At 36.6% G+C, this 20,710-nt stretch overlaps 2 protein-coding genes across 2 annotated transcripts in view; one reads left to right on the top strand and one right to left on the bottom strand.

The window, feature by feature from the left end:
* GPR15 (G protein-coupled receptor 15) overlaps nt 1-20,710 on the bottom strand; it is a 48,554-nt gene that overhangs the window by 18,999 nt on the left and 8,845 nt on the right. The gene's annotated exons all lie outside the window — the stretch shown is intronic.
* CLDND1 (claudin domain containing 1) overlaps nt 4,614-20,710 on the top strand; it is a 50,017-nt gene continuing 33,920 nt past the window's right edge. Inside the window, exon 1 of the mRNA XM_063805122.1 lies at nt 4,614-4,875. The gene's annotated coding sequence lies outside the window, so the exon portion shown is untranslated. The remainder of the gene's footprint in view (nt 4,876-20,710) is intronic.

The following is a 20,710-nucleotide window of genomic DNA, read 5'->3' as shown; positions in this document are numbered from 1 at the left end:
CTTTGAGATGACTGCAGTCTCTGTCAACACATTGACTACAACCCCATGAAACAGCCACTCAACTAAATTGCTCTCCAATAACTGAGACACAGAAACTCTATGAGATAATGATGTCTATTATGACTTTAAACTTTAAAGTTTTGGGGTAATTTTTAAGCACAGGAGTAGATAACTAATAGACAAACAATGTCACAATGATCATCCACGTCTACTTATTTTTGTGAGAATACAAAAAGTCTGTAAAACAAATTCTTAGGAATAGAATTGAAAATAGTTGAAAAGAGTGTGAATTTTAAATTTCACTTAATAATATGCAATTTAATTTAACAGTGTCCCACAGTGAATGAGTGGGCTTCTCCATACCTACCCTCAACATTGAAGCTCACACTATAATTTTGCCATTTTATAACTTTAAAAAAAGTTTTTTTTTTTTCCAACTTGGACTTAGTTATGCAGGAGGTTGAGCATTTATAAAATATTCATTGACAATTTATATTTATATTTCTGTTAACTGCCAATTTATATCTTTACTCGCTTTATATTGAATTGATCTTTTTGCTATTAGAGCTTTTTGTATAATAAGAAAATTAGCCCTTTTTTATGAGTATGCATGTTTTTCCCCATTTTGAAATTTTTATTGTAACATAGTTTATACATCTTTTTAGGGCAGAAAATGTTTACTTTTTGTAGTAAAATGTATCTTTTATTTTTTCATCAATTTTTATTTTAAGTTCTGGGGTACATGTGCAGGATATACAGGTTTGTTACATAGGTAAATGCGTGCCATGGTGGTTTGCTGCACAGATCAACCTATCACCTAAGTGTTAAGCCCAACATCTATTAGTTATTATTCCTGATGCTCTCCCTCCCCCTGCCCCCATGACACACCCCAACATGTGTTGTTCCCCACCGTGTGTCCATGTGTCCTCATCATTTGGCTCCCACTTATAAGTGAGAACATGCAGTGCCTGGTTTTCTGTTCCTGCATTAGTTTTCTGAGGATAACAGCTTCCAGCTCCATCCATGTCCCTGCAAATGATATGATCTTGTTCCTTTTTATGGCTGCGTAGTATTCCATGGTGTATATGTATCACATTTTCTTTATCCAGTCTATCATTGATGGGTATTTGGGTTAATTCCATGTCTTTGCTATTGGGAATACTGCTGCAATAAACACATGCATGCATGTATCTTTAAAATAGAATGATTTATTTTCCTTTGGGTATATACCCAGTAGTGGGATTGCTGGGTCAAATGGTATTTCTGCTTCTAGATGTTTGAGGAATTGCCACACTGTCTTCCACATGGTTGAAATAATTTACATTCCCACTGACAGTGTAAAAGTGTTCCCTTTTCTCAGCAACCTCACCAGCATCTGTTGTTTCTTGACTTTGTAGTAATCGCTATTCTGACTTGCATGAAATTGTGTCTTATTATGGTTTTGATTTGCATTTCTCTAATGATAGGTGATATTGAGCTTTTATTCATATGTTTGTTGGCTGCATGAATGTCTTCTTTTGAGGAGTGTCTATTCGTGTCCTTTGCCCACCTTTAAAAGGAGTTGTTTTTTTCTTATAAATTTTTTTAAGTTCCTTGTTGACTCTGGATATTAGACCTTTGCCCATCAGATAGATTGCAAAAATTTTCTCCCATTCTGTAGGTTGTCTGTTCACTCTAATGATAATTTCTTTTGCTGTGCAGAAGCTCTTTAGTTCAATTAGATCCCATTTGTCAATTTTTGCTTTTGTTGCAATTGCTTTTGGTGTTTTCATCATGAAATCTTTGCCTGTGCTTATGTCCTGAATCGTATTGCCTAGATTTTCTTCTAAGGTTTTTATCGTTTTGGGTTTTACATTTGAGTCTTTAATCCGTCTGGAGTTTTAGTTTTGTAGAAGGTACAAGGAAGGGATCCAGTTTCCATTTTCTGCATATGGCTAGCCAGTTCTCCCAGCACCATTTATTAAATAGAGACCCTTTTCCCATTGCTTGTTTTTGTCAGGTTTGTCGACGATCAGATGGTTGTAGGTGTGCAGTCTTATTTCTGAGTTCTCTATTCTGTTCCATTGGTCTATGTGTTTGTGTAAAATGTATCTTTTAGAAAAAGATTTTGGATTTTATAAAGCTTTCCCTACCACACTGGGAATTGTTCAAAGGAAAACTCCCATATTATCTTCTGAGTTAATAAGATACTAGTTTTTTCCTACCAGTAGCAATGACTACAAAATTGGCTCTCAAAACAACAACAAAAAGCTCTGAATTGTAGTATTTGCCAATTTCCAAAGTGTAAATACTCCCATCATGTCCAATTTCAAGCTGCCCATGTGACTTCGCTGAACACAGAGTTAGGAAAAGATGTGCACAGTTGGCTCTTGCCAGCTGATATATGCCAACTCTAGCACATCACTGCACCAGAAATGTATTTTGACATAAGGGTTGAGAGAGATCCAGCTTCTTATTTTGTTCTTTTTTTCCAAACAGCTGAAGTGAATGCTGAAGTACATATAGGACTATAAATCTGATTAAAATAGCTACGCTTTTATTCTAACACAAATTTATGTCAATTATGTTCTTACCTAATATGTGATGTATATATATGTAAGCTTTGACTTCAAGGTAGGGTTTTTGAACACATGTACACAAGGAGGGGAACAACACACACTGGGGCCTGTCAGAGTCGGGGGAGGGAGAGCATCAGGATAAATAACTAACGCAGGCTGGGCTTAATACCTAGGTGATGGGTTGATAGATGCAGCAAACCACTGTGGCACACGTTTACCTGTGTAACAAACCTGCACATCCTGCACGTGTATCCCAGAACTTAAAATAAAATTAAATTAAATTAAAAAAAAGTTTGCAAACCACTGAGCTGAGTCTTTATCAAGACGTGAGGATGGGTGGGGAAGAGAAAGATGTGTCTCTAATTCACTTACAAAGTTGCAGTTTCTCCTTAGATCTTCAATTCTCCCACCCACATAACCCCACATATTTTAAGTACTAAATGCCCTCATCTTCGGTATTTCTGTTTGTTCCAATTTTCATTTTTTTTCCTACCATTAAAAACTCATCTCAGAGTAAAAAAATGAGTGGTTGTGGGGAGTAGGGGGGATTAATAGGTGGCACACAAAGGATTTTTAGGGCAGTGAAACTACTCTGTATGACACTGTAATGGTGGATGTATGTCATTACGCATTTGTCCCAACCCATAGAATATACAACACCAGGAGTGAGCCCTAATGTAAACTAACAACTTTGGGTTATTACAATGTGTCACAAAAAAACCTCATCTCATATCCTTTGTCATATTAAGGTGCAAATAACTGATGAAAAATTCAAGTGCTACAAGGAAGCTGTGTAGCTGACAGGCTAAAGCTCCAGTTCAGCTTGCAAGTGGGTGTGAGAGTCTACGGCAGCTCACAACCTTCCCATGAATCATAAGAGGATGGGAGTGGAGATGAGAGGTGAGAGGCAAAACTGAAAGAGGAGAGGATTTGATTTGAAGGCACAAGATTTGGGTTCTGGTGGTGGCTCTATCACTTCCTGGATGAGTGATCTTGAGAATTCCCTGAAACTCGTTTTTCTCACCTGAGTAACAAGCTTAAGAACAGCACATTCTATCTGTGCTTTAATGAGGATAAATTGAGATAATATATGAGGACACGCTTCACTAATTGTAGTTATACAAAAATGCTGGTTATTGGTCACAAAAAAGGCAGATGTGCTTTTGAAACATTCAGACTACGGATTGACAATGGGGCCAGTCTGCCTGTATTCCATCATTTTTACTCTCCTTTTCTATTAACTCCATGTGTCCACTTTCTCATCCTAAAATTGGAATAAAAATATTTACTCTCCTGGTTGTTTAAAGGATTGAAATAGAAATGCATGTAAAGTAGAAAAGTATCTGTCTCTCCCCGTCTCTACTCCAGTAAGTGATCAACCAAAGTTGTTGCAATTTCCTTCCAAAATCCACAGGCAATGACATTAATCTGTGTTATGCTCAATCAAAAGGCATGCCCCAGTGACCCAGAAAAGAAGAAACCTGTGACATTCCCATTATTTCCCACAGGGCACTGATCACTTTCTACTTCTCCTAGCTCACCGTGTCCATCACTCATTCCTCAACCCTTTGGGTGGGCATGAGGCATTTGCCCCTACCAGTCTTTTAAAATTGCACCTAAATTTACCTTAGAGGAAGTAAATTATAAAGAGCTCTTTGGACTGTTAAAAGTGAAGTGATGTATTTAGAAAGCGAGAGAATTTAAAAATACAGAACCATGATCAATTCTGTTTTAACTTGCAGTATATAGTTGAGAGCATGGTGTACAGGTGGGAACTGGAAAAACTGATTATTTGTTACAGTTGTTATATTTCTGAAAAAGGTGTTTATTCTTGTTTTCTTCACATCTGTTTCCAGTTGCCACTTGTCTTCTTGGGTGGAAATAACTTCTTTTCTATGAACTGGCAGAGTTTCTCTGGGTGTGGGGAGGTTCTGAACCTTGCGTGAGAGTGCTCTCCTTAGTTCAGTAATGAGATCAGTCACCAAGTCACCCCTTTGCTCTCTGGTGATGGCTGCCACCTCTTGTTTTCATGAGAAATGATAAAGCAAATGAGTCAGTGCCTAGGACCCTTCAAGAATGGCACGCGATGCTCAGCTAACCTCAAACCTTAGCTCTAGCTTAGGAGGTTTCAAAAAAAAGCCTTTGAGAAACTCTCCTTCCAGAAATACAGGCATGCATCTGGCTTCCTTCTCTTTTTCTCTATTGGCCTTTTATTTGGCTTTCTGGATTTCATTTAACTTTTTAAAAACACTGAAGTATGATTTTTAGTTTGAATAAAAAAGCAGTGATGTAGTAACCTGTGATCTTCCCCTTTAAGGTAAGATTCTGCAAAATTTTATGAAAAGGCAATGTAGTTTTGCATAGTAGATGAGGGCAGAAATGTTTACTCTCCTAATTACCAGTTACCTCCTGGTCAACAAGTACAATCTGAGATCTTTTTGCTTACGTAGCGCTGTCAATTTCCTTTTTTCACCTGAGATAATCTTTTGTTTCGATAACTGTTTTCATAACCCATGCCGTGTTTTTTCCTCTGTTGTTTTTCTTTTTCTTTTTTTTTTCAGACGGAGTTTCGCTTTTGTTGCCCAGGCTGGAGTGCAATGGCGCCATCTCGGCTCACCGCAACCTCCGCCTCCTGGGTTCAAGCGATTCCCCTGCCTCAGCCTCCCGAGTAGCTGGGGTTACAGGCATGTGCCGCCATACCCTGCTAATTTTGTATTTTTAGTAGAGACGGGGTTTCTCCATGTTTGTCAGGCTGATCTCAAACTCTCGATCTTAGGTGATCCGCCCGCTTCAGCCTCCCAAAGTGCTGGGATTACAGGCGTGAGTCACCACGCCTGGCCCCGTTTTTCTATTTTTTAAACTACAATAATTCTCTTTGTTTTAAATATTTGTAAAGATATGTACAATAAAACTATTCTTAAATCATAGGAGAAAACAAAATATGGAGCAATAGAGCAATTCTAAATGAAATGCAAGCCTAAACTACTTTTTAAACAAGCTTTGTAAATAATCACTTGTTTACAAAGGAGGTGGTGATTCATGTGAGAGGAGTAGGAAGAAAGATTTTGGTCCCTTTGAAATTTTATTATTGTTCTTCTAAGTACATCGTCTAGAAAGAAAGCAAACCAATAGCATTTTGGAATTGTTTAGTCACTAATTGTATTCCATGAGCATTCTTTCTGGTTCACTGGAATTCAGTGTATAAGTCTGGGGACAAAGTGAAGCTCTGAAGTTATGAGCTTTGGACAGAAGGATGGTGAATTAAGGTGGTGGAAAAGGAAACTTTGATATTGGAGAAACTGGTGTAGCTCAGAACATAGAACAGAAAAAGCCAACTATTTGGCCAAAGTATCCATCCTTTAAAGAGATAACAGTTTTAATCAAGTGAACAGGTAGGACTTCAGTCTGGGTGTTTATTTTTGTCTATTTATACAAATTCTTTATCACTTAGATCAAAGAGTTTGCATTAGGTAGTATTATGTTTCTATATTTTCTTAAATCAATATACACAATGAATTGTTATTAGATTATAAGAAATGCCAAACTGGATCAGATTCACAATTCATCCACCCAAATCCTACCTGTTTTAGACCAATCCAGGGATATTATGTATGACGACCTGGTGGTTACTCTCCAGACAATTTTTAAAGTCTAGGATGAGTCTATATACAATGCCTAAAACAGTATCTGGCAAGTGTTTGGCTTGGTAATGGTTAATGTTTGTTGAACAAATGAGTGAAAGATAAAAATCTACCATCATGCAATTATCTACATTCTCCTGAAGCTAATCTTTTGTGTTATGTATCGTGTATGACAAGTCTTTTGTTCTAAGTGTATTACATTGTCTTTTTTCCCTTTTTTCTTTCCTTTCGTTAAAGTGTATTTACATTGTCTTAAAAATTACTTATCTTAAGCATCAAGAGAGTTCTTTTCCAACTTTAGTGTTACAGAATTTGATTTGATTAGTCTTAAAGCATTAGACAAGGAGGGAATGACGTACCCCCCTCATTTGATGTGCTCCCCACCCCAGTTGAACCCCAGTCTTACTTGGAAGTGGAAGGATTCTGGCTCAGGTTGTAAACAGTAAACCATAAGAAGACAAACTGTTTTGCAGAGTATTTTTAGTAAGTAGCCTGGCCTACCTAAAGGATAAATGTTAATTAGTTATGATTTCTTCTTAACATATGGAATGTTACAAGATTAACAGGAGCAGATAAGAAAGAGAAGCATAATTGATTAGTAATGCTGGTAAAAGGTTAATTACAGGGAATGATCTATTTCTATGAGGTAATGATTTATTACATAGATCCTAACAAAGCTTTTATAGTATATATTAATGGCACTTTGAAAGGCCTGAAGGGACTAAAAGAGGAAGGACACAGAAGCTACTTCCTTTGGCCAACAGAGACTTTGTTGACAGAGAAACTCACTACCATATTTTACAATTTCCAGGAACTGGAAGCAGTTGATTAGCCACATCTGTTGTGAGTATGGGTGTGAAGTGAGGAAGTACTTTGCCATATATTCGCTAGTCCAGTACTTTGCCATATATTTCCTAAACCTTGCAGGAATTTGGCTTATTCTTTTGGGTAAAAATGCAATTAAGAGAAAAGATCTAACTGAAGTTTTTAAATGAAGAAATATACTGGATAGAGCAGGACACACGAGAAGGTCCTCAGATGAAACAACTCTATGCTAAGGCTATGAAAGTTTGACTCCAGTAGCCTTCTGAAACAATGCTGGGAATTTAAGATAGGGCTCTAGAGCTTACTTCCTTCCAGTTTAAATCTAGGAATTTGGTCCATGAGTTAATTTTATTCACACTGAGTGTATCCAAAGAAAAATAAGTTTTTCCTGTATTTCATTAGAAAGAATAACAAGTAGCAAACTTTCAGAACGTTTTTTTCCCCAGTACCTTAATCTCAGGTAGAGGAGCATATTTAAGGAGTCATTTTAGATTAAGATTGTACTCACACCTAACCCACATCAGAAAGTCAGTGTTGTTTTGCATGTGCATTGCCGGAAGAATTTTCTGCCTCTGGCTTCTCCTCAGTGAGGATACACTTTCAACGAACTGTAAGCATTAAGAGAATTGCTTTGGAAAGTACTTCAACTAGCAAGAACTGGGATGACTTCAAAATGTCTTTTACTGGCTTCACGGGTACTTATTTTGGCACTTTCCCTGCGGGGCTGCTTCAAGTTGGAAGCCTTCTCTAGAGAAATGTGGAGAGAGCAGCACACTGTCTTCTTTCAGGGGCTTAGAACAGCTCTTTCTTCTTCTTTTTGGACATAGATAAAAGTTTTGTTGTTACAAACCCCAAGCTACCGCACTGTGCCTTGTGATCCCCTTTGGAAAGCACCCTTTGATTAATTTTGGCAAGCTGTCTGTTTCCTCCTGGGATCCTGATACATCACCTAGTATCACGAAAGAATATGAGGCACTTTTAATGTAATCTAAGAATTTTGTACAATTAGACAGAGAGAGCGAGAGAGAGAGAGATTCCATTTCCATTAATGGATTACCTGACTTGAGACAGGCTTTGGACTCAAACTTGGTGAAACTCACCCAATAGTTTCATAGACAGTTATTTTGGATAAACAGAAATTGTCCCTTCTCTTCTTAAAGCTTGAAACTTACATTTGTTTTATCTGTGTTTCTTTCTGAGGATAGGACCCCTAGCCCTCTCAAAAAGTATGAAAGAACTGAAACTCACCAGATCATAGCATCCAGACACTGAGACTCAGGGCCCCTCATTCATCATGATTGCACGCTTATCCCTCCCAGGTTCCTGTTTTTCCGTACATAGTTACACTTCTTTCCTGCTATATAAAGTCCTAATTTTAGTCAGTCAGGGAGATGAATATGAGACTGACCTCCCATCTCCTAGGCTATAGCACTTGATTAAAGTCTTCTTCCTTGGCAATAACCATTATTTCAGTGATTGACTTTCTCTGCTGTGAGCAGCAGGACCTAGACCAAACCCCTGGTGTTTCAGTAACACTGGCAGAGCATGGACTATGGAAAGTGGCCCAGGTACAGTGAGAGACGCCAAGGTCTCTGCTTGCCCAGTGAGATCCACTGCCTGGGAATAGCTTGGTCTGCTGTAGTTACAAATCTTACTTCTCTATTTCCAAGTAGGATCATTTAATTCTGCCACATTTTCCTTAGGAAGCTACCACGAAAACTTTCTACCTTCGTCAGTGTCACTCTCCTTTCAGTGAAGGTTCTTTTAATTCTTAGAATTAACCTAAGGTATAAGACTATTGCAGCATCCATGTCCTACTCCCTGAAGAATTTAGAATCAAAGTCATCTGTTTTTCAGGTTGGAGGGGTCATTTGAAACTATGTAGTTCAACTTCCTCCTTTCACACCTAAGAAACTGAGGTCTTTGTAGCTGGATGAGGAAGCCTCTCACCTAAACTTCATAGTTAGAGGTTATTATAGGTCCCAGATCCCATGAAAGCCATACTCCTGCTTTACCCAGTCTAATCTTTCTATTCAGGGACCTTGGACTTGACACGTGGCACTACTTAGATAAGAAGCCTGAGGAGCAAAGGCCTCTGTGGAGGAGTTTTGTAGAATGAGATGGGAGATTAGAAGAATACAATAAAGGGAAATGTTTTTAACTCCTGCAGGAATTTTTTCAAGGTATGGTTTGAGGACTGTGGTTTCACCAGGAATCTTACAATAATCCAGTCCCCTAAAATTCCTGCCATTATTTTGTTATAGGGAGGATATTTTCGGCAAATAGGAGTAGAGGTCATGCATGAGACAGCCAGTCTAGGAAGGCAGTTCAGCTCTCCTTCAGGTTTGCTTTAGTCATGCTATATTAAAAGTTGTGAGAATTTTCCCAGAAAAGAAAGCTATATAACAGAATGTTAAAATTGAAATTTCAACAAGGCATAAAGATAAAATAAATGCAAAAATCTCAAGTAAGTTGTTGCTAAGTCACTATATGCAGATGGTACAAGCATAATATCTGGGAATGGATTCCAAACTCTTGGATCCCGTCAGAGAATAAAGAGAGGGTTTTTGTGAGCTTTCCTTAAAAGTGACTAGTAGCTGTGCTATGGGGCCTCAGCTTTTTCCACTTGGGAAAGTTACTGTCTCCTACACCAAGCCCAGCAAGCCGGGAGGGGCTTCCGTGGGACTACTCTTAAAGAGCTTAAGTGTGTTTGCAGTATGCCAGAGCACTCTAGACAAGTTGATTCTCTCCTGAAAAGTCTAAATGCAAAAGTTGGTTCATTAGGACTTTGATGGTCAGGTCAGGAATTCGCTGTTGCGTGGGGACAAAGATGCTTTGGCAATGTTGCATGGGGGCAAAGATGATCAGGCCAGGAATCCACTTTGCATGGGGGCAAAGATGCTTCATTGTTGCCTGTGAACCAAGGGTTGGTGATGGGGGGTAGTAACTGGTGTGTAGTCCCTCTGCTGGTGGACCAGAGGCTAAAGAGGGGTGGGCATCCTGGGGAATGAGGAGTATCACTTAAGTCTTGAGAGTTGATGTTGGAGATGTCTCCTATGATGGGATGTTCAAAGAACCCATAAAATTGGCTCAACTGCATAACCTTCGCTATCTGCCATGCCCAAAGAACAGGAAGTTGCTCAACAAACCAAATCCCCCTACCTTTCCTCTCTGCCTCACCTAAGGTTATCAGAAAAAATATAAGGCTCAGTTAGATTTGAATTTCAGATGGACAAATAATCTTTGGGACACACTTATACTAAAAAATCATTTACTATTCATTTAAATTCAAATTTAACTAGGCATCTTGTATTTCTATTGACTAAATCTGGTAACCTTACCCCCACTCCACCTTTCTTTGAGCAGCTGGTGAGTAGGTGAATAGTGAGAGGAAGGAAAGAACGAAATTGACACTGTGTTTTATGCTTCAAAGCTCTTCCCAAAGAGTAAGAAGAAAAGTCAATGGACCTGCCAAATTCTTCAGGCAAGGGCAGAAGAAGAGTGCCCTAATGAATAAATTTTAAAAGGTTAGAATGGGAATAATAAATAAAAATTATGTTTTGCGTATACCACAAATCTTTGTTAAATAATCCAGGTCTGTCTGTCTACCTCTGTTTATTGAGCTGTTCCTCTCCAGGACCATAATTATTAATTTCTCTTGGAATTAGTACTTTTCAGAACATATTTAGGGAAATTTTACCTTATCATATAACTAAAGGATTGTATTAGAGAATCTTGGCAAAGCTTTGGTGGGGAACTAGTTTATAAGGTAAGTCCTTTAGGATTTCAGGTAAAAGAAAATTCAACTCAAACAGGCTTAAATAACAAAAGAAGTGTATAGGTTCAGTTATTTGGAAGGCTCAGGTGTAGGCTGGTTAATCTAGAAGCTCAGTCATGCCAACAAGGACTCCATTTTTATGTTTTGTTTTGTTTCATTTTGCTTAGTTTTGACTTTGTCTTTTCTTTTTACAGTCAACCATGTAAACTTTATTCTAAGTCTGGCTCTCTTGTTTAATAGGGTGGCTTCAATAGGGCACAGAGAAAGAGAGAGCAATGCTGTCTTGGCATTCCAAACAGCCTGGTTGGTTGGTCACAAGCCCACCTTATAGTGAAGTCTATCAAGGCTTTGCCAGGAGGCTAAGAGTGGGTTCAACTTTTACAAAAACACATGAGCTGCATGGGAAAGACCAGATAGATGACTGCCTAGGCATAAGAGTAGAGAGTCCTGAATTATTTTGAGAAAAATGAAAGCATGAGAATGGATGCTGGGTCAACTGGCAAGTTTCCACCACCGTTGATTATTTAAATTTCTGCCATTGACTGCATGCAGGGGAGATGCCAAAAACTATTTATCTGTCTGCGTGTTTATACAATCAACCAATCTGAAAGGACCTGGCTTTCAGTGGAGAAGCCTGGCTCCCAAGGGTCTCTTGTTTGCAAGGTGTTAACTCCTTAGTTGCTATATTGAAGTGTCCAAAAGCTACTAGGGAAGGTGACAGAAGACCATGATAGAGTGGGGCACTCAGAGGACACAGGACAGTGGCAATTTACCAACTGAAGCAGAAATATATCAATATATTTTAACAACCTTTATACTTGTACCCATGTGTGCCAGCTGAAATTTTTTTTAAAACCACAATGTGATTTTGCTTCTGAATAGACTCTCCATTTCTCTTAGTTTTCTCATTTTAAAAATGAGTGGATTGGATTAGATGATTTTAAGAATTCCTCTGAAAACAATGTTTGTGTTGTAGTCTATAACAATTTATATAAATGACCCTTTAATTCTATCATGTACATTGTGATATGTTTCAAATAGAATATCGTAAGCAGTTGTTACACATTTTAAAATGCAGAGAACCAAATTTCCATTTGAAATTTGGCACGTTAAATTTAACTGAATTTAAATTTAACTGGATCTGCATGCTGAAATTTTCAAATAGATTGTTTTTAAGACCATGAGGGATTTCTTGTTGTTTCTCATTTTCTGTGTTTTGCATGTAAAATGTGAGAAAAAGACAACCAACTTAACACCTTAAAAACCACTAATGTTGTTTTGACCTTAACGAGAACTCAGGAGGCACAAAAACAGAATTGGCTAAAGGAAAATTAGAGTTAAGATGGAAGCCATTCATTCGCCTAAGGATGGTTCAGTGGCTGAAGTCATTCATTTCTGGCAGCTGCCGTTGGCCAGATTACCCAAGGATGGAGAGAGAGGAAGGGAGTAGTAGACACAGGTCATTCCCACTTCCCCACCCCCACAGGTTCAAATGCCCTCACAGGTATGGGTTTTTCTCCAGGGTTTCACCTGCTACTATAACACTTCCTGAGAAGTCTACCCAATCTCTTAGGTTTTTACCTGGCTTGTCATCTTAGATACAAAAACCTCAGAGGACAAATTTTTTTACTAAAATAAATGGGAAATCAGCGACAATGATGATGCTGTTTCCTACCTCCCTCCCCTTTCTTTGTCCTCCTTTACCCATCTCGCCCAAATCAGTTGATTGTCCCAGAGGGCAGGGTTGCAGGCACTAAAATTATAGGCAAGAGGAAAGAGTAATATAGATTATCTTTTTCTGCAGAGACGTGAGTGTTTGTAGTATTTTGAATTTTTGGTCTGTCCGATGGAGCATTTCAAACATTTGCAGATCTAGACTTGTAGATTTTTCTGAACAAGTTGCCAGAGCTATCAAAATTAAGAAAAGCTCTTGACCTTTGAAGAGAGAACTTCTTGTCTAAAGCTAGCATTTTCTCCTATCTTCAGAGCAAAACCAGTGGCTAAGTAGATCCCTAAGTCCCCCTCCTTCTCTTTATATATAATTTCTGATATAGTTGTATGTATATACACATCTACAGTAATCAACTCAGATGAAAAACTTTACTAAGAGAAACTTCTAAGGGAAAAGAGCCACAGGTATAGGGATGAATGATCTTATCTTTCTAAATGTGTTTTCTGTTATAGCACTGGATATAGATAAAATGCATTCATAATGCTTTTTACAAAAATAGTTCTGAAATATAATTTATAAAATTTGTTGCCCAGAGGCTAAAATAAATTTATTAGTCACAGATGAGTGCTGTGGTTCTAATAGGTCTGCATATGTGGGTAAATATATATCATGCCTAATGTATGTTATATATAGTTTATATATATTCCTCCAACAACAGCTTGATAAACATTGTCTCCGCAATTAAATTATCTTTAAATCAAAATTCATTTTTGAGTATTTATAGATCTGCCTCAGTGCATACAGGGCCAAAAAAGAATATAAAATAAAAACAAACATTACTTGTAAGACCGACATAAGTCGCCTCACTTACTGAGTTTTCAATAACCCCAAGTTAAATAATGTTATTTTCATTTTACAGATAAGAAAACTGAAGGAGAAAAATGTTAATAACTTGTCGAAGGTCTCACAGACTTTGCTAGTGGTAGGCTGTTATGGTTTCAAACTCAGTTTTTCTAATTTTAAAGCCTTTATGTTTTCCACTCTATCACACTATCATATTATATATTTTTTTACTTTACCCTCCTTTTTTTTTCTTAGTAAGGGGAACTAGCTATGTTGCCCAGGCTGATCTTGAACTCCTAGCTCATGCAATCCTCCTGCTTTCAGCCTCCCTAATAACTGGGACTACAGACACGCCACTGTACCCAGCTCATTATTATTATTATTATCATTATCATTATTATTATTGAGATGGAGTTTCACTCTTGTCACCCAGGCTGGAATGAAATGGTGTGATCTTGGCTCACTGCAACCTCTACCTCCCAGTTTCAAGCGATTCTCCTGCCTCAGCCTCCCTAGTAGCTGCGATTACAGGTGCCAGCCACCACACCTAGCTCATTTTTGTATTTTTTTTTTTTTTAGTAGAGACAGGGTTTCGCCATGTTGGCCAGGCTGGTCTCAAACTCCTGACCTCAGGTGATCCACCTGCCTCAGCCTCCCAAAGTGCTGGGATTACAGGTGTGAGCCACTGTGGCCGGCCCCAGCTCATTATTTTTAAGGCATTCCTCATTGTAATTTTCCAGGGAAATAGGAAAAAAGTTTGGAAATAGTGGAAAAGTCAATAACTTTAAACTAGTGTTTATTTAAAAAATAAACACTAGTAATAGTAATGATATTAGTCATATTTATAGTATTAAAAATTACTACCTATACAGCCTAAGAAGTCATTGAGGACTATTTTATAAAGCCAGTTAACCAAGAGACACATTAGGGGCACATTTTTACAATTCTCTACTTTGCTTAATATATGACTTTAGTAGCATGAAAATGTACAAAACACTTATCATTCCGTTGTATAGTATGCTCTGTCTTTGCCATACTTGAAAGCATTTCTCAAAAAGATGTTTGAACCTTCAGAAAATTTATATTCTCTCAGAAAAAAAAAATCGTTCTATATATGTTAGCTCAGGTTTGCACAGAAGACCCCAAAATGGGATTAGGCAAGAATTGGGGAAGGGAGCTAGAAGAGATGGGAGAACCCTCAGACTGAGGTCTGATTTGCACGGGGAGAAAAAAGGAAAGGGAGGAGAACTGGGTACCCAGATTGTTTTTCACGGGTTGTTTTGTGAATTCAATTGAGATAATATATGTGAATGATTTAACAGTTCCCGGGTGCTAAATAAATACTCCATAAACATAGGTTTTGTTTTTAATTTCAATTTTTAGAAATCATTGCAATGAGAATTGTAGATACTTGGTGCAAGTCATCTGCCCTGTGCATTTTTCTTGTAACAAAGCTGTACCGTTATAATGGAAAATTGATGTCAGACTAGTGGTTCTCCTTCCTTGACTGCTTAGTGAGCAATCTTCAGACAACCTTGAAGCTAGAAAACTTTCTAGGTAAACCCGAGGGAAAGCGAAAGCACTCAGAGTCAACATTTTCCTCTTATGTCTGCTTAAATAAAAATTTTATTCTAGAAATATTTTACTTTAAAAATCTTTGTAGTTTTATAAAATATCATGCTCTTTGCAAATATTTTAGAATAGAACATTTGGAAAAAACAGTAAAACTCAAAGTATTATTCTGTCCAACCAATTCTAATTTACACTTAATTTAAAAGTTGAAATATTTTAAAATAAAATAGAAGTTGTGTCTACATAAACAAATTAAATTGACCTTTGATTTAACAGACAAGTCAATTTAGTAAAAGTAAAATTGAAGCTTTGAATCAAAACAATGATTTGCTGTTTGATATGAGAACAAATATTATTTGATTGAGCTTTAATTTACATCATTTTTTCAGAACTTAAATTATATCAAAGTCATGGATGTTAAACTTAAAATTGGACATGACATTTAAAAAATTCTTATTTTGACTTTGAAGGAAAAGGCAAAACTTGTACATATTATTGTAATATAATAAATATACAAAATAAATATTATATTTATATTTTATATAATAGATAAATATATAAAATAATATTTGTTTTACGTGATGCATGACATTTATTTCAGCATCCTTTATTTTAACATTTTAAAAAAGTACATACTCATTATAGAACATGTAAAATATTCAGAAAAATATGAAGAAAAACAAATTAAGGATAAAAATAAATTTGCCCTTGGTTCTACTACCTAGAACAGCCATTGTTAACATTTTAATATATTTCCTAAATAAAGTAAGCTGGGATAATTACTCCTTAATGTTAAAAATAAATGTTAGGATTAATACTCTGGTATCATGTTCTTTTATTCAAAATTATGTTTGATTTTTCTCTTTGGTTGTGGGTCAATGATTATTAACTCATTATTTTACCTCATAACATCCTTAACTTCTCTTAAAAGTGATACACAGAAAATGTTGTTTCTTACTTAAAGAAACTTTAAATCAAGTTTCTATGTTTGGGGCAGTTTATAATATACTACATAGAGAAACCCTTATCTCTTAAAACTACAATTGGGAGTTGCTATTAAAATGAGGAAATTATTAACACAAATGTGCCTTCCAAAAGTGTAAATGAAGTTCCAGAAAGACAAAGGCATTGTCTACCAAATTTCTTCTGCACGTGGCCCAAGGCAACCCATTGTCTTAACAAGTAACATTTAATAAAGAAGATGGTAAAAGTTTAAATTCCTAATGTCAGTTTAGGTTCCATATGTCACAGGCACAAAATCTAGAGCGTGAGATTTAGGATTACATTTACTTTTCTTTCTTTGTCGCCATAGATATATAAGAAATCTGTGACCAGAAAAATTTTAAGGGATAGAGAAAATGAGATAATAGAATTTAGTACATATCTACCATTTTTTTGGTTTTAATTTTTTTGAGACGGGCTGTTGCTCTGCTGCCCAGGCTGGAGTGCAGTGACACAATCTTGGCTAACTGCAGCCTTCGCCTCCCAGGTTCAAGCCATATCTACTCTTTCTAAAAAACGTTTTCTGGTGAAGGACACTGTCATAGGTGTCATAGCATTTGTGCTTTAGTGTGGACTTGGGTGTTACATTGAGCAAAATAGATAACTGTCCATTTCCTATGTGCAACATACTTTTGAATCAATTACAGGCTTCAAGTGGCCATCAGTAGGATAGAAAATGCCATTTGTGATAGATCATAATTAAGAGATTATATAACAGAAAAGAAAACATGTTACAGTTTTTAGAAAAAGTTATATTTTTAATAAAATGGACTTCCTCTTCCCTGAAGAAGCATCTTTTTTTAGTATTAATTGTGAATAGGCAAAGGATTTGTTTATTTGAGATATTTGCTTTGGAAAAAATAAGAAAAATAATTTGAGTGAAAATTATTGCAATTAGGCAAAGGTAGTGGGGAGAGAGAGAAAGAGAAAATCTGGGAATCAGGAAAGAATACAGTGAAGTGGAAAGGCCATGAGCTTTGCGATTACATAGGTCTGAGCTTAACCGAAATTGGGGTTTCATTTCTGGTTCATTACATTAATAATTATGTGAAATGATTCCTCTGAGGGCTATTTTCTTCATCTATAAAATGGGAATGTTTCCTCAACTATCATTTATTAAACTCTTAGTATGTACCAGGTAATTTTCTGAATTCCTTACATTTTCATCTTAATGAATTAGAGGTACTACTGTTTTCTAAAGCAAGTATAATTGTTCCTATTTTATAGAGAGAAATCAGGCTCAGGAAAGTTATGAAACTTGCTCATCTTCCATAGCTAATAAATGGCAAATTCAGTTCTGTCAGTGTTCTTTAACCACAATGCTATCTTACCCTCCCAATGGTAACAGTTAAGTCATAACAAAAATTATGAATTGATGATTTAAACATTTTATATCATGATAGTTGAGATAACTCTGTTCTTTTTAGGAAGTGCCAGCAATGGAAAATTAGTCAGAATAGCATTTTGACATCTGTCTTATTTCATTTTCTGCTGCTGTAACAGAATATCACAGATTAGGTAATTTATAAACCAAAGAAGTTTGTTTGGCTCATGGTTCTGGAAGCTGGGAAATCCAAGAGCATGGTGCTGGTATCTGCTGAGGGTCATCCCATGACTAAAGAGCAGAAGGTGGAAGGGCAAAAGAAAGGGAAACAGACAGTCAAAGTCCCATGATAACTAACCTATTCCCATAATAATGGCATTAATTCATTCATAAGGTGGACCCCCGACCCAATCACCTCCTAAAGGTCCCACCTCTCAACACTGTCACAGTGGCAATTAAATTTCAACATGAGTTTTGGCAGGGACACTTAAACCACAGCACTTCATCCCTGTTGCCCCAAAATTCATCTTATTCTTATGTGCAAAATACATTCATTCCATCTTGATAGCCCTCAAAGTCTTAACTCATTCTGGCATCAACACAAAAGTCTCATCTAAATCAGACACTCAACCTACAATTTATCTTGAGGCTAATACTCTCCAGCTGTGAGCCTGTGAAATGAAAACAAGTAATCTACTTCCACGATACAATGGTGAGATCCGATACAATGGTGAGATAGGCATAGAATAGACATTTCCATTCCAAAAGAGAGAAGCAGGAAAGAAGGGGTAACTGGTCCCAAGCAAGTCCAAAACCCTGCAGGGAAAGCAACATTAAGTCTTAAATTTAGAGAATAGTCTCCTTTGGCTCCATGTCCTGCATCCGGGGCACACTGAGGTGGGAGTTGGGCTCCCAGGGCCTCTGACAGCCCTGTCCCTATGACTTTGCTGGGCTCAGTCCATGCTTTAGCTGTCCCAAGCTGGAGTTTCACACTGGTATCCTATAGTTCTGTAATCTTGGGGGTCACTACACTTCCACAGCTCCACCAGGCATTACACTTTGAAACCTAAATGGAGGCAGTCATGCCTCACAGCTCTTGCATTCTTCATGCTTACAGACTAAATACCACACGGGCATTGCCAAAGCTTATGGCGTGTACCTTCTGGAGCAGTGGGGCTGAGCCAAAACACAGCAACAGCCTTTATAGAAGTTATCTTCTGATCAATTGTTTGACTTCATAATCCCACTCTCAGTCTCTCTCAAAAGTGCATAGTCACATAAGTTACTTATTATCTAATGCGGAATATAGGTTTGGAGTTTGTGGAAAGATTTATAATACCCTGGCAATAGCCGGTGGAACTCCCGACTATCACACAGTGATTAGAAATCACTATTTTTGGTCCAATACTAGGCATATTGGACCTGAATTCAGAAAAGTTTTCCATTTAAATAGAAAATCAATGTTACACCAAGAAAGGGCTGAAGTAAAGGATATTGCATCAGTTATTTCTCTACTCAAGTACAGCTGGAATGATCAAAAAAGTTAAAGGACAGTGGCAAGATTGTTCCTGATGACTGTAATAGACTCCCTGTCCCTCATAGTTACAGCATATCATAAACAAAAGACATTCAAGCAAAAATATGAATATAAAAATTTAATATTTAACATTTTAAATGTTTTTCATTTTTATTTTAATCAATGGTGAGATTTTTCTAGCATGTTCAGTTTAGTTCAACAATGATGAGTGCTTGATATGGAAGAAGCCAAGCATATGGCTACACAAAAATGAAGATGTGGCTTCTTCTCTTCCGCCACCCCCAGGGTGGAGGGAGCTCTCTTCCTACCTGGTGGACAGACATGGCACCAGATGAGTCACTATGCAGGATGCAATAGTTGCTGTACTAAGAGACATTATGGGAAAATAAAGGTCCTGCCTGCATGCTGAAATGTTCATCACCATTTTCAAATTTTAAATGCATAGCAGTTCTAAAACTGTTGCTTTTAAGGAATTGGGTACTTGTAAAGGAAACAGAGGGTCATCCTAGAAAGAAACAGATGATTACTAGGGGAGGTCTCAAGGCCAATGTAGGGATTATACTCACAGATCAGAAACACAGTAATTGAAAAACTAGAGGACCTACAACTCAGAAATGATGTTTTATAATAAATTTAGCTACTATTTTTATCTTGTGTACTTCATTGAAAGCCTAAACTAAATTTTAGCTTTTTTTATTACTACAAAATTAATGCATTTTTTTTGGAAAATACAAGTAATAGTAAATATAAAAATCACTTGTAACTTCACAAAGTTAACATTTTGCTGTATAGGGTTCCAGTATTTTTGCATTCATATGTGAATAAAATAGTCACAAATAATGTGGTCATCCTATAGATATAGTTTTGTAGTCTGCTTTTTTCACTTAATTTCATTGGATTTATTATTAAGGTCTTTCCACTTCAGTATATGGTACAGTATTTTTAAAGGCTGCATAGTATTCCATTTTAAGAAAGTGCATGAATTTTAATTTACTCAGTCAATTTGGACATTTGGATTGTTTTCACTTTTCTGCTTTTATGAACAATGCTGCAATAAAAATACATGTGCTTATGTCTTTTCACCTTGCCGTAATGATTTTTTAGGGCAAAATCTTAGAAGTGGAATTGCTTTTGATATAGGTTTCTAAATTTTTTCTACAAAGCTTAATCAATTTACACTCAATAAGCTTCCCTCACACCCGCAGACCGAATCCTGGTCAACCTTAGTATTTAATGTTTCACTCTTTGTCAGTTTAATAGGTAAAACCATATTTTGTTTTTTTTAATATTATGTATCATGCTAAATATAAATTTACAAACTTTTTGGCAGTATTCTTTTCTATGTTTGAATTATTATAGGAAAGACACATTGATTTGAAATCCTGAGGACTAAGTTATACAGTTCTGAATTGACTTTTACTCAATTCTTTACTGATTTTCCGATTTTTAAGCTATTTCTATTAACATACACAAGTCAGGTCTGAATTGCATAAACATCTTTTTTATTAGAAATAAGGTAGCCATTCTCATCTATCTTCAAGTGCTCTGAATCTGTATTTTTGCTTAAAACATGAAACCACAGGCCAAGTTTCGTTTCTCATTTACCACTTCTCCACCTGAGTTGTCAGTTTTGCTTTTGCTCTAACTCAAGGGCAAATGAAAGGGCATCTCATTAAATCACTGTGCTGGGCAAGGTTCATGTAAAGTTATCTACTTTGCTTTGCATACTTTTTTTAGTTTGTCATTTGGAAATAAATTTAAACCTAATACTGTTCAAGATGTGTTCTTGTGTTTAAAATAATGAGTCTATACGTTTAAAGTCTTAAAGATTTTTAAGACTCGAGAGTCTTAACATCTATAAAGACAATGATAGCATTTTCATTTGAGGATGCTAATGTGAATAAGGAAATGTAACAATGTTTAGGAAATAACCGTATCAAAATGACAATTACATAAGT

Source organism: Pan troglodytes, chromosome 2 (genome assembly GCF_028858775.2).
Source record: "Pan troglodytes isolate AG18354 chromosome 2, NHGRI_mPanTro3-v2.0_pri, whole genome shotgun sequence".
Classification (NCBI taxonomy): Eukaryota; Metazoa; Chordata; class Mammalia; order Primates; family Hominidae; genus Pan; species Pan troglodytes.
This window is presented reverse-complemented; position numbering and strand designations above follow the sequence as displayed.